Here is a 17131-nt window from a genome sequence, read left to right on the forward strand (position 1 = left end):
TAGCTACGGTGGCAGCTACCGTAGTTAGGCTTAATGATAGGTAAAAATTCAAGGTTGTCAAGGCCTTCGCGCTAACATTCAGCCATGATGACCAATCTCTGGGAGCTTCTACTAAGATGTGGAATAGGCAATGGGCAAAGTGAAAGCACGGTACACTCTATTCAATAGCCACTTCATTCTCAAGGTACCTTAGTTCACTGAGGTTCCCAGAGAGAGATAATTTACGTACCATGAACATCTTCAGCAAGCGAGAGAAGAAAAAGTGGACACGGGAGAGGTCTTACGGGAAGACTAAAAAAATACACCTCATACTGAGCGCTCACCCTCCGTCGTGCATGACGTGAAGGTACTTCGAAAGGCGCGTTGCAAGGGCGACAGTATTATAAGGTCTCCAGTTAGCTTAAACTCTAACAGGGAACGGAAGGACCTATTCAGGCGGAAGCCCATGAACACTGTATGTGATAATTGGGCACATACGTGCCACTTTGTTTCCTGCACTAAAGGGCTCCTAAGATAGTGGGACGCAGTAGTCCCAGCTATTTTGTGCTCTCTCGTATATTAAGTTTTCAAGACTTTGTTGAAAAATGGTTTCAGCCGAACCCACTTCATGAGGTAGCAAGTCGTGGCCTTCAAACTTCGTTCTTTTTTTTTTTCAGCGTGTTGCAAGTTTTTCATTATATTCGATCTGGCAAAAAAACGAAATCAAACGCTTGATAACTGACTCGTTTTTTGTCCATAGAGAGGGAGATCAGCATTCATTTGTTCTGATGATTTGAGGCCATAAACAATAAGAAAAAAGCACATTTTTATCAAGCTGAAAATTTCTGACTTTTTGGCTAAGCCTAACGACTGAATTTTGAGTGATAATGTTCAAACATCGTATGTACAGTTTGTTCTGGGGCGCGAAGTCATCAGTGGCTGACCTTTGAGAAAAGCCACCTCTAAGAAGCCTTTCTGAATCAAAAGGAGGGTAAACTTTGGCCACAAAAGATTGGTGCGTCGGGTGAATTTCAGCTCATTGAGAAAAACACAACCCTGTTAAAGTCGAACAAAGCTGTAGATTGCGGTGGTGTACTCCGACAGCAAAAGTGGTGCGAACAAGTTCGTGGAGTGGTGAATAAACAAACCAACTCAGTGAAGAAACCGAATTAGGTGAATGGGACAAATATAGCCCAATGGCTTCATCCCCACTCAGTGCGAATGGGACAAATATGTACTGCATTTATTTTCACCAAACTATTCCATCCAAAATAGCGAATTGGGGATGCTTTGTACGCAGCTTATAAGCTGGTGCTGTAAAAAATTGTTTCTCTATGTTGCGAAAAACATATGCGCTCCCACATAGTTTTAACGAGTTAGCGGTAAAAGGGAAAGTGCAGCAATTGCGCATCTCGCTGGAAAGTACATATTCGGCTTTAACTGACGAAGACCTTAATGTTCAAGCCATAAATGTTAATATCTGAAGCCCTCCTCAGCGGCACCTCTTTTTTTTCTCTATTTTTTCTTTTACATCCGCCTTCCTCAGGTTCCTCACTGCGTGGTTTAGCTGTTGACCTATAAGTGAAACATTTACTAAGCCTTGTGCGTTCATCATAAATCACATGTTGTTCAGTCGAAGGCGAGACACTGTTGCACTTTCGTTCTGGATTCTGTTAGGGTGCTAGCAACTTGTTCGAACCCGGCTGAGGTGGAAGCGTTTGGATTAAGGCGGAACGCAACTGACCTCCTGGGCTGTGTGATGTCAGTGCACGCTAAAGATCTCTAAGTCATCGAAATTGTTTCCCAGACCTCAACTACGGTGTCCCGTTCACTTTCCCCTTTGACTTCCACCTTTCCATCTTTTCTCACTGCGCGGCTGTCGGGCCCACTAAATAGTCAGACAATTACTGCGCCCTTTTCTTTCCCCAAAACCACTAATTTAGGAAAGGAGTGCGTTTAAGTTCATTCCCGCAACATGCATTTAAAGGAATGCATTAAAATAACCCGCGGCGTCACGAACACACCTTCGCTGGCCACTGCATGTGTGCACTATAGAATCTCCTAATCCTGTCAACCATCGTGCTTAATTGTCAGTCTCATGCGCTGCGCATTTCATGTCGCGGTCTGCATCAGCTGCCATACGCGCGCGATGGATCCAGAATGCACCACAGTCGAGGTGCCCTTTTAAGGTGCGTTAGGTAGTCCCAAACATTTATAGTGCGCTATCCCTCACGTTACCAGCTTCCGATTTCACGAATCTTCGCCTGAAGCCAGACTTTGAAACCCTAGTCTACATCCAAAATCAATCAATCAATCAATCAATCAATCAATCAATCAATCAATCAATCAATCAATCAATCAATCAATCAATCAATCAAAAAGGCTACTTGCGACATCAACGGTGTTGAAGTGGAAGTAAATTTAAACCGACGTGCTGCCGCGCTTTCTTCTGATTTGGCCACATAAATTAATTGGGCTGCAGTTTTTTTGGTCAGGTTAGTGTCAATTTGGTGCGAGCAATTTTTAACGCCGGTGACAACAGCATACGCACTAGTAATACAGAAGGAACAGCTTTTAGGGGCGTTTGTTTTAATGGAAAGAAGGCATTTAGGCAGTTTTATCACCTCTGTGTTCAAAAAATTTTGACCGTCCATTCTGCCGCGTAATAAAGCAGACAAATGGAAGAAAGGAAACAAACGCGGTGAGGTCCTTGTTTTATCAGGGCTCCAACAGAGGCCTCATATATGCCAGTTTGTGCATCTAACCACTAGACTGTCTCTAAAAAGCTGTCTGAGATGCTTGTTTGATAATTCGCATAATAAATATGTAGGACCTGCGTAAATAGCACTTGCACTTCGAAAGGCTCTGTACGGCTCATTTGAATGTGTCATATTTTATTGCTGTTTACGTCTTCATATATTGATATTTCGGGACAAAACGCATTCCTTCATATCCACAAGTAAAGAACGGATGGCGAGATGAATTTCGCCACGCGGCCAATCGAGTGGGTGTTGAAAAGTTTATGGGTTTTCAGTATTACTAGATGACATTACTGTGTTACTTCCCTGCCTCAACCAGCGGCAACTTCTCATTCAAATGACTGGTGGTTCAGCGGGCGTTCTATATTTCATTGAAAAATCTTCGCCACGTTCCAGTCTTGTTTACTCTACCTGAAGTTGTTTCTGCGAGTGAAAAATTCTCTGCGCATTAACGGGTGGAGCTAATCCGCAAAGTTGTTAGAGGACGCCGCGGTAAGTGAGAATTAAAAATAATAGTGCGCCCAAAAAGAGCCAAACATAAAACAGACTAATCCGAACTCTGGCTTAGAATTATAATACTCACTGAGCATTTTCCTTTGTTGTCCTTGTAGACTGGTCTACTTGTTTCCCCATCGCGCACTTGAGAAGAGAAATGCGCAATTTGAATCACGCATTGCGTGAAGAGGAACGCAAGTACTACTCCGCTTAATGATATGACGTCATACCGTAAATTTGCCCATTAAGCGGCCTGCGGTCATTTTTGAATTACACTTCTCACGCACGGGCACTTTTCTTTTCGACGCATCTCCAGCGGTCGAAACCTTTATACTGCTCACGTGCCATTCAATTTAGCAGCGGCGTACAGCAGGTAAAGAGGGTTTCCGGGGACGTCCGCATGCCGCCGCCTCTATTCGAGGTTACGGAAATAGGATATAAAATGCCAACATGCACTTTGTTTCTCGCATAATTACCACTTCTGTTGATATGACTGCCTCAAATTACACACGGAATAGTCGAAAGATAGCACTTCTGATGAAATGCAAGGCAACATACATGTAAACCCCAGCTTGTACACAAGCTGTGGCATCTATTTAACCAGGAGTTTAGGAATGTTACTATTGAACCACCATTCGAATCTCCATCCGGCAGCTTCGTTAGCTTCGCGAATTGAGGCGCACGCTAAATGAACTGCATGAGCTGAATAAATTGCCCCCAGGTCATATCATGATGATATTAAAAGTCATAAAGCAGTTTCCAGAGTATAGTACAGAAGCATCTCGGAGTAGTTTGATTAGGTCGCGGTCATTGAGGCTAATTAACGAACTACCAAATTGTCGCGCGCCTGAGGCTGGTTCCTCTTTCCAAGATGATCTCGAAATTCGACATGGAAGCGATACACACAGACATACCAGGTATTCGCCGAAATTTTTTTACGTACTTTTTACATATGCGGCTATTTGGGTGTAGTAATAACGAGATACGTGGATCAGATTTCAGCCTCTTGAAAGAAGGGTTTTCTCGACTTGAAGATGAGCAGCGTGCAATAATTGAGGGGCCGATTACTATTATCTAGTTCAGAACAGTTATTTCTTCTCTACAGGTCCAGATGGCCTAAGAAGGGAGTTCTATATAATGGTTAGGCTTTGCCTAGCACTGATATTTTGAGAGGTTTTCAGTGCTTCTTATTACGTGGGCTTCTACCTACCGGTTCTGTACTGTTCACACTATGGTGATTCCGAAAGCATAGATGCAGATCATATGAAAACTGTTAAATCGATATCGTTATGCAGACTGGAAAGAAGGTATTTCCGATGGTTGTGTTTTAGCGTCTACAGCTTGCGAATTAAATTTATGAGGGCCCCACTAAGTGTGTGGAATCAAAGACCGTAGTATCCTACACCACATTCATATCGAATCTGCGGTGTTGGAGACAGCGCCAAATGAAGTGACCCCAGGCTCCTCTTATTGAGGTTTATCGGGCAAACGCTTTTGATAAAGTGCATTATGTGTTTGTTTGTAGTTTCGGAAAGTGCAAGCATTTTTAATGTCTTGCTTAGAGGCAAAGAACAATCATGTAAGTGGGCACTACATCGCTGATTGTTAATCAAACGCTCACAAAACATGTTCACCTTAAATGATTGGTTCGACAGCACTGCCCACTGTGGAGTTTGTTATTTGCTTTATGTCTTAAACCTGTATGCCTTACTGTTGCTTCTCGCTATCGCAATCGGTTTTGCTGCGCTCGTGGCTTTACATGTAGCTGGGCAGCTTGGCGCGAGTTCAGATTCGGCTTTTGACTTCTAAGGGCTCTGGCAGGGAAACTGGGGTACAAAACTAAGCCTTTCTGGAGGTATCAAGTGGGCCTTCGGTGAACTACATTATTGGTATTCCCTTGTATTAGTATTGCAATAGCGGATGTCGCTTCTTGCTAGTTTTTGAGAATACGATGCTTCACGCCTATGCTTTTTTTCGCGTTCAGAACCAAACTTCCTTTCTGAGTTAGAAGTCCACGAGGTCAGCCAGTCTCCTGCCTTGTTAGAGGCAGTTTATTTGTTCCAAGGAAACATGGGCAATATATGGCGTTCCGGCCCCGTCTAGCGCCGAAAGAAGCAAGCTTCGGAAGAATCCGTTATGACCACTCTTGCGAAAAGAGCTAAGATGAAAGAAGCATGCTGAACATCAGCAACAATACCGAGAGAGAAAGAAAGCTTCAGAGTTCAATGCTCTGTTGATGAGGTGGGAATAAGAGGACCACTACGGATATTCGCAAGAAGTGTGTGACGTGGGATGCTGTCACATTCGGCATGCCGGTGGGCGTCACAGCCCTGCCATCCTCGTTACTTTCATCCGCCAAATAGCACTTTCCTGCAGGGAACGCCGCTAAAGCCAACCGGTATTAAGGCGAAATAATTTAATGCCTCCTACTGTCGTGGCCAAAAAATGTTAGCAACTGTGTCCCCATTTCGGCATCACTACTGTGCCGAGGCTGGGAATCGAGCCATGGCCTTCGAAATTTGGGAGACGCTACCACTCCGCCACGAATGCTTTTTTTCTCCTTTATAGTATTTATTTACATGGCTTTGTACAGAAAGTATAAAGTGTAATGTGGGGACTCGCGCAGTTAGTATGGACGGTTACAGTCCTTGTTCAAGCGGTGCTGCTCAGCAGGCCGACGTTCGGAAGCGCAAACCTGAACTTCGTCTGCTTCGCCTTCCTTCTTCTTTCTCGCTTTCGTCGGCGCTAGCTGCTGGGGCATCAAACCCCAACGCTCTTTCTTACAATACCCCTCGGGTGAAAAGGTGCCATCCTGCGGCCTAAGGGCACGAGACAATAGCTGGGTCGTAGTAGGGCTTCAGGCGGTCTTGAGGGTAGTGGTGTTTTTGCCATCGTTCTGGATGTGCAGGCCCAATACACGGAGGGTGCCACCGTCAGGTACCCGGTCACCTTTCAGTTCAATGGCAATGGGGGAGCGTGGACAGCGGTGGTTCTTAGGCCGGATGAGGAGCAGTTCGGACTTCTCTTGGGAGCAAGACAGTCCGATGGTCCGTGCATAATTTTGTGTGAGGGTGGCTTCTTCCTGTTAGGTGTTGTCTATGTCGCCGTCACTGCCGTGGTTGGTCCACAGGGTAATATCGTCGGCATAAAGAGTGTGCTTCAGGTGGGGAATAGTTGCCAATTTTCGGGCGAGGGGCATGAGGGTAATGTTAAAGAGAAAGGGGAAAGACGGACCCTTGAGGGGTGCCGATACTCTGAAGCGTGTAGGAGGGGGAATACAGAGGACCGAAGTGTATCTCAGCCGTGCGGTCAGTGAGGAATGCTTGAATGTAGGTGCGCGCACCCACATTCAATAGGGATAGAGCAGTCATGATGGCCTGATGTTCAATGCGATCAAAAGCTACGGAGAGATCCAAAGCTAAGACTGCCTTGGTGTGACCTGGAAGAAGCGGATTCAAAATGTCGTGTGTGAGTTGCCGCATGGCGCCCTGTGCGGATAGATGGGGGCGAAATCCCACCATGCTATGCGGGTAAAGATTGTTATCCGCCATGTGACTTGTGAGTCTCACTAACACAACATGCTCGAGGAGCTTCCCGAGGCATGAGGTTAGCGAAATTGGGCGAAGGTTTTGAAGTGTAAGTGGTTTGTTGGGTTTAGGTATGAATATTACCTTCGCGTGGCGCTAGGACTGCGGGCGGTTACCATCCCTCCAGCACTCGTTGAAGTATTTCGTAATGTGGGTGATCGATTGGTCATCCAGATTACGGAGCATGGAGTGTGTGATTTGGTCTGCACAAGGTGCGGAGTTGGCGCGGAGAATCAGGAGGGCCGCTCTGACTTCCGTCTCGCCTGACACGACAGCCATGCTGCTCACCTGCCCAACTCTCCATGTTTAGGTGAGCGCAACAAAATTGACTTCAGACAAAAAGACAGACAAACACACAACGTGTAAAAGCGGGAAAAGGCCACTATAAGTGCTAGCACATAAAAATAGGAGCATGCAAAGAAAACAGCGAAATTTCGCTTAATAACCACCCGATCACCTGTGCCTCTTAGTGGTGCCACAAATTCCGAGAGTAATTAACTATCCACTAGTAAGAAGGAAAACCCAAAGGCTCATATTAACATATTACCGACAAGCGAGGCCCAGTGCCTGAGGCGTGTCGGCTTTTAAAGAAAGAGCGGTTTGCTGACAGCATCTGCGACCGAACAAAACAGGGTTTTGTTCTGTGGGTGCAAGCATAACAAAAAAGAGAAAATTTATGATAGGATGCTCGAGGCTTGAACAAATAGAAATCAAAAAGAAGCGAAGTGAAAAAAACAAAAACAAAACATTGGGAAAGTCTAAGTAGTATGCTCACATTGGCTGGCATACGATGCAAAACAGCTTCAATACGGTGGTTGGAATAGGCCAAGCAGTATATCATTTAGATATGACGGAAGCGTAGCCAGCTATACGAAACTTCTTAGATATGCCATTATGCCGCCAATCCAGACGTTAGTGCCGATTCCTCGTGTAACGGCTGGAGGAAAGGCAACTGGAGCATCGTACTGCTGTCATGGTAGCCGCATGCAGCTAAAAAAACATGTGCCGCTTTGAGCAGGCTTCAAACCACTAGCTGCGATAACAAAGTAGCTTCGTGCCCTGGTGCCTCGGACAATGCGTTCATTACCGCATCCGTTCGCGCAGCGTGCATATTCACGATTTATTATCTTTAAACATCAGGTCTCTTTCAGTCACTTGATGTGGTGAAGTAGCTGAAACCTAAACAAACCGGAGATTTTTACTTGTATACCCTCGCAAAGCAATGACGAACACATTCTTTTAGCGTGCCCTCACACTAAAGTTCTTTTCTCCGCAGGATTACTTTTATCGAGTCATTTACAATGAATTGGCGACGCTCGCACCACCGACAGCAACACTTCTTGCAGTTCGTCGGGGATGTTATGAACTAGGCGACTCTTTTAGAGCGCAAACGCAACATCCTGCTGCCCCGGCATGTTTAGCGTTGACGAAAGAGAACGATGACGAACTCAGCGGCAATAATCACTCATACTACCTTCAGATGTTGCTTTCATCGACAGAGCTTTGCCAGCCATGCAGAAAAATTGAATGACTACAGCACTCTGGCGATCTGAAAGATGGAGGTTCGATCCCGGCCTAGGCTATCGCATTTTGATCGAGGGAAAATGCTGGAGGCCTGTGTACTCTGCACAGGTGGCCGAAACTATTCTGCAGCCTTTCACTACAGCATCTTTCAAAGCCTGTGTCACCTTGCGTCTTTGAAGCCCATAAAACCCAACCAAAAAATCAAGATTGCCCTTCTAGAATGGAATAGCCACGAGATGCCTATATACTCTCTCTACGGCGGTTGGCATGATAATATCATCCTCCTCAGCATGACTACGCCCGCTCTAGGACAAAGCCTCTCTTATAACATTTCAGTTAACTCTTGGATGCAATCTGTTGTCGCCTTATCCCCACACACTTCTCAAGGTCAACCTCCGTAACTAATTTTTTCGAACTAATGGTACGCTTGCCCCGGTCCCAGCTATGCTTGACGGGGGAAGAACATTAAAAAAATTGTGTTTAGATGGAACTGAACTACACCTGGAACTGCCCAGAGCCGACAGCGCACTCCATTCATATTATAGGATTTGGTCATCTTGGTGTAGTTATCAGCCACAATGTTCTATATAAATACACAATCAACCCTCTGTGCGTGATAAGAACACATATAATTGTTATCAAAAGTTTAGGGTTACACTTTTAGTTCCATTTCTTCTCTCCTTCTGTGCGTGCAGCAAGGCGTATGCGTAGAGTCTGGCTTGTCAGTTTGTCACGGTTCCATCACTGGAACCGGCAGATTCTCTTGTTAACTCTAACAAAATTGGATCTCAATTGCGTCCCTACTGACTATTTCTTTGCCGCGAAGAATTAGGAGACGTGGCTAATCTCACTGCTTACATCTGTACAATGCTTCACAGAGATGTAAGTCATATCAGAAAGGTAATAGCGAAGAGTGCCCTTCCAGATATGAAGGCGCTTAACATTCTTGTTAAAATGCAGGGAAATGCCTGCATCATATATGGAAGAAGGTTTGGATAACTGGGAGCAACTTTGGCTAACCGAGAGCACTTCAGCCTCTTTCGAGAAACTACAAGCATTCCACTAGGTGCGTGTGCGCTTTCGTGTCTCCATTCCGACGTCTGTTCCGGCGTTGGTGCTATAGCTTAACACATTTTCCGATATGCATAAAAAGCGCGTTCAAAAGGCGGTACGAATGTAGCTGTGTTTTTTTCGCGGCATTGGAGCCTGGCGCTGGTTTGTTGTTACATGTTAGTCATGCCTTTGTTATACTGAAGTTACGTGCTCTACGTTCAAAACTGGGCTACTAAAACCCTGCATCCGCTCTTTGTGCGACTGGGTGCCCTATTTAAAATCACTAAAAGACCGCCAGCTCTGCATCCTACCCCTTCGCGTGAAAAATAAATCTTCGTTACGGCAACAGGCGCTCGTATACATCTGTCGTGTCTCGTTCTTGAGTTCTTCGGACACTTTCGTAACAATGGTAAGTGTCAGAAGAAAATAGGTATCTGTTAGAGCAAACGGATGGCAAGATTCTTGGGTGCCGCGGAAATAAAAAAGGGCACAAACTGCCCCTTCGAGACAGACATATCCCCCCCCCCACCCCCCCAAACAAAGCGACGTCTTTCAGAACAGGTTTGCAAGATTCGTCGTAAAGATATGAATGGTGTTTTTTTTTCTGACAGCATCGTACGGTTGGCGCTGACCAGACCTGATTACATTAATATCTGCGTGTTTATACAGTCGCATGGTACATCGGCCTGAAGCCAAAGTGCGACTTAATGCTGCAAACGATAAGAAGATTGTTCGATATGGCCGGTCAAAGGTTGCTTTTAGGCTTCTTTATCGCTTTCTGCTACAATATCTCTACGGTAAGGACAGTTACTTTATTTATTTTACCTTGATGCATAGTTTTGGTTGTTGTCAATGCTACATTTTAAAAATTTTGAGATTGGATCCAAAGGGGCAAGTAATTAGGCACAGTATAGTTTGAGGTTGGTATTGGAACACGTCAACCGCACAAGAAAAAGCGGTATTTTAGTGTGGCACACCTTGTTTTATCTTTCTTAGAACGAACACGGCCGAGTAGTTTTCTAATGTAAGAAATGCTAAACCAAAACTTCTGCAACTGCTCTAAAGCCTCTAGCATCGTGGTGCTAGGCGCGTCAGATACGATAGATGTGACAAAAAACCTCGAGGATTCCTTAATGTCCAGAGAATACCGTCCGATGTTCAAAAACATGAAGAACCTTTCTCAACCAATCTATGGACACAAGAATGAAGTACCATTTGCTAGGAATTAACAAAAGCTAAGGGAATGAAGAACCTTTCCCCACCAATCTATGGACACAATAATGAAGTACTATTTGCTAGGAATTAACAAAAGCTAAGGGAATGAAGAACCTTTCCCCACCAATCTATGGACACAAGAATGAAGTACCATTTGCTAGGAATTAACAAAAGCTAAGGGAATGAAGAACCTTTCCCCACCAATCTATGGACACAATAATGAAGTACTATTTGCTAGGAATTAACAAAAGCTAAGGAAATGAAAACCTCGCCTGCACTTTCGACAGCATTAAAGATTGTCTTTTTTCTATGGTGCTAATAGAACATACGTGATTACATGCGCGTAGTTATATTTTCCTCAGAGTTCAGGTTTAATGGAGTTAGCTGAAGATATTAACGTTAAGAACGTTGTTTAAGGCAACAACTCGTCTCGAACTTAGCGTTGATGCACCGCAATTTATAGTCTGTAGTTCGCGTAGACAGCAGAGCTCAATTCTGGTTCAAAACCGATTTTTTTCTGGACTCCACGAACGGGTGTATAGTTCACAGAGTCTGATCTATTGTCTGTAATGCAGTAATGTCGCTGAATTGTTAAAAGAGCTACTACTGGGGCTAGTTGGAAATACATACTTGAAGGAATTGGTGAGCGATAAAAACCACGGGAAAAGGACGAACACACAGGACGAAGCGCTTCGTCCTGTGTGTTCTTCCTTTTCCCGTGGTTTTAGCGCTCACCAATTCCTTCAAGGCTGAATTGTTGTTGTTGCTTTTGATAGACAGATACAGAGAGGGGAAAAGCGGGAATGTTAACCAGAAAGGTATCCGGCTGGCTGCCCTATACTGGGGAAGGGAATGCAGGGATTGAAGAGGGAAGACAGAAGGAAGCGGAAACACAGTCACAATTTTGTTAATCAAGGCTGTCGCTCGCAAAAAAATAAAACAGTGCCTTGTAAGCCTTAATGGCTGTCGTCTGTTTTGGCCACAGACCGAGGAGAGCTCTTCTTTCTTCGTCCTTTCTTCTTAAGAATGTAGCTGAGCTTCTAATAGCTGCGAATAAGACCGTGCAGACTGCGAACTCGTCGTGTGGGCAGTTGGAGGAATTTAGTGTGTGTTAGTTTCACACCGGCAAAGGAGTTCTGTTCGCTCTGTTTCTTGCTCAAGGTTTAGGCTAAGAATGCTGCGAACCTTTCTGCGGGTTAGCGTTGCCATTATATTTTCGACAATTTGTCCATCGTAGCTACATTTGTAGATTAAGTGAAATCAAGAATTAGAGGCACAGAACTGTCTCCTGAAAATCTACGCCGTCACACACACAATCAACCACAACAGTCATCATCTGCTGCTGCCATCTTTTGTAGCTCAGATCACAGTCTTGAAGGTATTTTAGAAGGAGTGCAGACTCGCTCTCTCTTATATGATCGGTTCACACGTATGTAAACTTTGTTTTGAAGTGAACTGTGCGGGTCTCCTACCCACTAGAGGCAAGTCAGTAGGGCACAACTCAGCACATAAGATAATGTAGCACTGACTCCAACGTCTAACAGTCTAGGAGGCAGAGGGGCCACGCATCGCCATCTACCTCGCCATCTACCAACTAGCGTATTGGTCCACCGCGGAGCTAAATGGCACCTGCCTCTTACATGCACCAAGAATGGGCTAGTGATTTAGAAGTTGTTTTGCGCGAACGATGCTGGTTGGGCTTCTCGTTCATGAATCGCAACCGTTGGGAACCACTACCAATCATCTCACCGGCATTGTGCTCCTTGTGCCCCTTCAATGTGCCGCTTTAAAATGTGAGCGTCTCAGAATCATGCAGTCGTAAGCGGAACAGGTACTTCATTATGTTTGCAGCTTTTTGCGTTTCCTAAGAGTTACAGATCATGGATATTTGCGATATTCTAAACAGTTATAAATTCCAGCGATAAATTTTAAGGCGGAAGCCTTTAATGCCTCATCATTGTAAGCAGGAGTTGTCGACAGAAATGTCACGCTTTTCAATTGGTCGAAATCGTCGTGACGTCACAGTGCGCGAATTTCAAACGGGCCAATTGTACTTTAGCTGCTAACCATGCAACCAATTAAAGGGATGGTATAGTGATGCTCCAAGTAAGTGGGACTGAGGTTAGTTAATTGCTTACTTGACCAAGTAGCCTAACTAACCTTTCTAATCAGACCAGATAAATAAATAAAAACCGAGTACGAAATTGGTCGAGTTAGGGCCGTTTCACATGCTGCGACTAGAACGAAAATAGTCGGCCTAGTCGGTGACGCCGCAGTGCGATTTTCGCACAGTGCTTTCACATGCAACGCGTACCCAGCGAATTCGGTCGGAGGGACACGCAAGGTTGCTCGATGTTCGCATAGGCAACCCACGATTAAACCCGACAGAAACACTGCACGGAATGTGTTGATGATGTAATGACCAGCTTGTTTTTAGATGCAAGGCAATATTTCGTATGTTTTGATTAGAATAAACAGTTTTGCTTGCGCCGCGGGAACAGCTCCCACGTGACCCCACGCCGAGACGGCGCGTGACGTCACGTCACGTGCGAGTTGTTGCCGCGGCAGGTCTCGACGCACGTGCGCTCTCGCTCGCGCGCCTGGAGACCGGTCGTGGCCGCGGCAGCTGCTCCCGCGTGACGTCACGTCACGTGCCGACTCGGCGCTGCCCATTGGTCAGTCGCAGAGCGACCACACCGACGCTGCGACTGGATTCCAACCGGACGGAACTTGGTCGCAGGCCGTCTGCGGCTAGACCGACGGCCCTCCCCAGTCGCAGACCGACCGAATTCGCAGCGTCGCAGGCGAGAATCGCATGCATGTGAAACGGCCCTTAGGGAATCGAACCAGGGCCTCCGGAGTGCGAGACGAGCACGCTACCACTCCGCCATGCCAGCCCGATGGTTTGGAATGAACAAAGGCGCGTCTAATAAATACGGTGTCTTCGTTCACTCCCATCTTCCTCCCTTCCCGTTACGGCGAGGTTAAGGTGTCCACCGAGATATGCGACACATATACATTTCCTTTCCTCAAAAACCGATTTACCGACGAGCAAGGCGTACAGCCGAACGGGCGATGGCGTTCTGTGGACTCTTTGGCAGCGTTGCAAGACACTCTCGCGTTCCACTCTTAGAGGCGACGCTTAGCATCTTAACCACACATCAGTGCAACAAGCAGCAACACCGCATTTAAAGCTTTCGCCTCACTGCACTTTAGGTGAACAAAGTGCTCCCCTGAATTTTTACTATTTGTTGTATAAGTTTTAAGATGTGCTACGTAACACGCCTTTTCACAAGCTGTCACCAGTCCCGCTCCCAGTTTCCCGGTGCCGCTGTGTATCATCCTGCGCCGTTGCGCTCCGTTGTAGCTATGGAGAAGAAAAACTCAGTGGGGAGTCTCATCTTAGGCAATCGCTTGCAAACTTAGCCACTTGGAGCCGTTCTCTTTCCTCTTTCTGGCTCTGCGTTCTCTTATGTCAGCATCCCGTCAAGCACGGCCTTGTGCAAAGAAACGCGATACCATGACAGGCCGGGTTTTTAAGTTTCAAAATTAGGCTGCGAAACCTTGACGTGATGGCCCCTTGTCAGTCTTTTTTTTTCTCGCGTGGCTGCAGCAGCCAGCGCTCTGCTTCCCTCTGCGCCTCTGTGTTTTCTTTCCGACCCGACGCGTGCCGGAACAGCTGGCGATCCCGGCTGTTTCGAACGAACAGATCTGCAAGAAAGCTCGACGTCGCCGCCGCTTCTCAGCTGTTCAGAATTTTCTTGGATTGACTTGCAAGCGAATTTCATTAACAAGAAACGCGTGTTTCAGAAATCATAGTAGTGATCTTTAATTGCTGGATGCTTGGCCGCTAAGTTCAAAACCGCGCTTGCCCTAAGTTTATGTTTAATCTAATAAAGTCTATTCATGAATTAAATTCAGAAAACATTGCTCGCACGTTCTCAGGCTCCCATAGAAACGCAGATCTTTACACGAACACCTGTTCGTGCCGGAATGTCAGGTCTGGGTAGTCTTAATTGCATTAATTTTTTAGACAATTATTCCTTTACCTCTTTGGTAAGGGTGTCTTTAATGTGAAGTCATCTACAAAATTTACTGCGCAAAATTGCAAAAGAGCAGGTAGAGAGTACAAGTTACCTTATTAGCCTAGACTTTAAGAGACAAACGGTAGAATATATTCATGAGGAAGCCCTCGATAGAGTTAGCGGAAAGTGGAGAAGTACAAGAATTCACGATCGCATTGCGGAACCGATATTTGGCCTTCCTTTAAGAAGACGGCCTCAGTGTTCAAGCAATGAACATAATACCGCAGGTATCATTGCGCAGAGTGAAGTAGAAGCGTACGGTAGGGTGGTTGGAGGGGATACCGGGAAGCTCTCTCGGAGACCAAAGACTTGATTAAGAAACCCCAAAGCATGAAAGCCGCGAACCAAACAGAATTGAAGTGGCGTGGCTATGACAGGAAATGAATAAGCGCGAGGCAACAGAAATAAGGAAAATTTATACGGAGAGAATCCTGCGTGATATAAAAAACGGAGGTAGCTTAAAAGCTGGGAAGCGGAAACTAGGCATAGGCAAAAATTAGGTGTATGCGTTAAGAGACAAAGAGGGCAATGTCATTGGCAATAAGGATAAGATGGTTAAGGCAGCCGAAAAGTTCTACCCAAATCTATACAGTAGCCGATGCAATCAGAAAGTTAATGAGAGAAAGTACAGCGGCGCATGCCGCGGTGGAGGTTCACTGGCCGAGAATGTCGCTTCAAAGATGCTCAGTGCCCTCAGGTCTTCAGATCCGCAGTGTCATGCACGACGCATTCGTACGGTTAATTCGAGTGCACGTTCAGGTAGGTATATGTGATGTAGTCACTTGGCATTAGCACGTGACTGGCTATTCTAACTGACGGGCTGGATTGTTGGTCTTTTGCCTGGACTTTCTGTTCATGAAAAACAGTTTTCTTAGACACAAGAAGAGGATCGCTGCGAAGTGCGCTATGAGCATCTATACCCGGCGGATGTGCCCTCGATGTGGGCGAAACTGCTTAGGACCGTGCAACCGCAGGTTCTCTGACTACGACTGAGGCGGTGAAGCAGTGTGGACGACCATGTGTAGCTAAAAAGAACTGCGAGCGCCTGTTGCATAAATAGGAAATGAAGTCTCATCTTTGCCGTCTTATTTTCTACTAGCGGACATGTTATCGTCGGCACGTTATCTTCGTGGCACACATTTGAGGATGGTTGTCCAGGTTTGTGGATGTAACTTTACAAACACTTAGTCGAATTGTCTAGTGTCTTATTTTTTTCTGGAAGTTCATCAGCAATCTTCTTTTAGAAATAAGAATTGCTTTTCCCAACGAAGAAATGGAGATGTACGGCTAGCATACGGACTGCCATCTTGTGCAGTTGCCTGTTCCTCCTGTAAGGCGGCGGACTGTTTTACGAAAGGATTTTGCAGCGGATATTTTAGTGCAGAAATACGTTAGATGATAAAGAAATTAACGGAAATGGCATAAATATATAAGAAAATAACCCTTCAATCGCATGAGCGTATAAAAGTGGGGCAGTTGTGAAGTTCAAAATTTTTTAGTCATTGATGTCAGGTTACTTAAATAGGAGGTAACATTTATGGGCACGGAAAACTTCAGATCTATCTGAGAAGGAAAATACTAAATTTGGTCTTTATATAGACATAAGAAAATACGCATATCTAATGCCAAGAGCGAAACTGCACATTTGAAGAAAAGGGGCTCGGTAAAGGGGAGAGTTACACCGGCATATGCAGTTTCTCGTGAATAGAAGAACCCACTACTCTGACTGAAAAAAAAATCATTGAAAGGAATTTCCCACATCACAAGGGTTAACGACGCGAACGGTGTCCAACTCCCTATACGCTGTTGCTTGTGGACTTTATAACTTCAGGCAGATCAAATCGTGTCTTGCGAACTGAACTGAACAGCCCCATCGAATGATGATAAGAAATCATTCCGGCAAAGCACTTATGTGAAAAACAAGTAAAAATGAGAAGGCGACCATTATAATACTATATTAAAGTATAATAAGCTGTATAGGTGAAGCTGTCTCAAACGGTACAATCTTGTTTTGGCAAATAAAAGGAAGATTAATAAACGCTCAAAGTTCAAGGGTGCACTGTGAGTGGCTGTACGATACTCTTCACAAGGTTTAGTACTGATTGGTTGTCCTCTTCCCGAGAAAATATTTGTGAGGCCACGCTGACAGATATATATACACATAATGAGATGATTGTTGTCGAAGTTGGCATGAAATGACCTGGTACAGAAGGAATTCAATCAGTTTCAGAACTAACCTTCTACTCACCACGTAATGTAAAGTACTGAATACAGCATGTTTTTTTAGATGCATGTCAGTGTCCTGCATATACTGTCGAGTGTGAGCACTATGAACATTGCAAGAAAAGCCTGTCCACAGTGCCGTTAACAATGAACAGGGTTTAGGTCCTTTAGCAAAGCCTAGGTTAATGAAGACATGAAACGAACTTTTTGT

Source organism: Amblyomma mixtum, chromosome 9 (assembly GCF_055824585.1).
Source record: "Amblyomma mixtum isolate Tamu chromosome 9, ASM5582458v1, whole genome shotgun sequence".
Lineage (NCBI taxonomy): Eukaryota > Metazoa > Arthropoda > Arachnida > Ixodida > Ixodidae > Amblyomma > Amblyomma mixtum.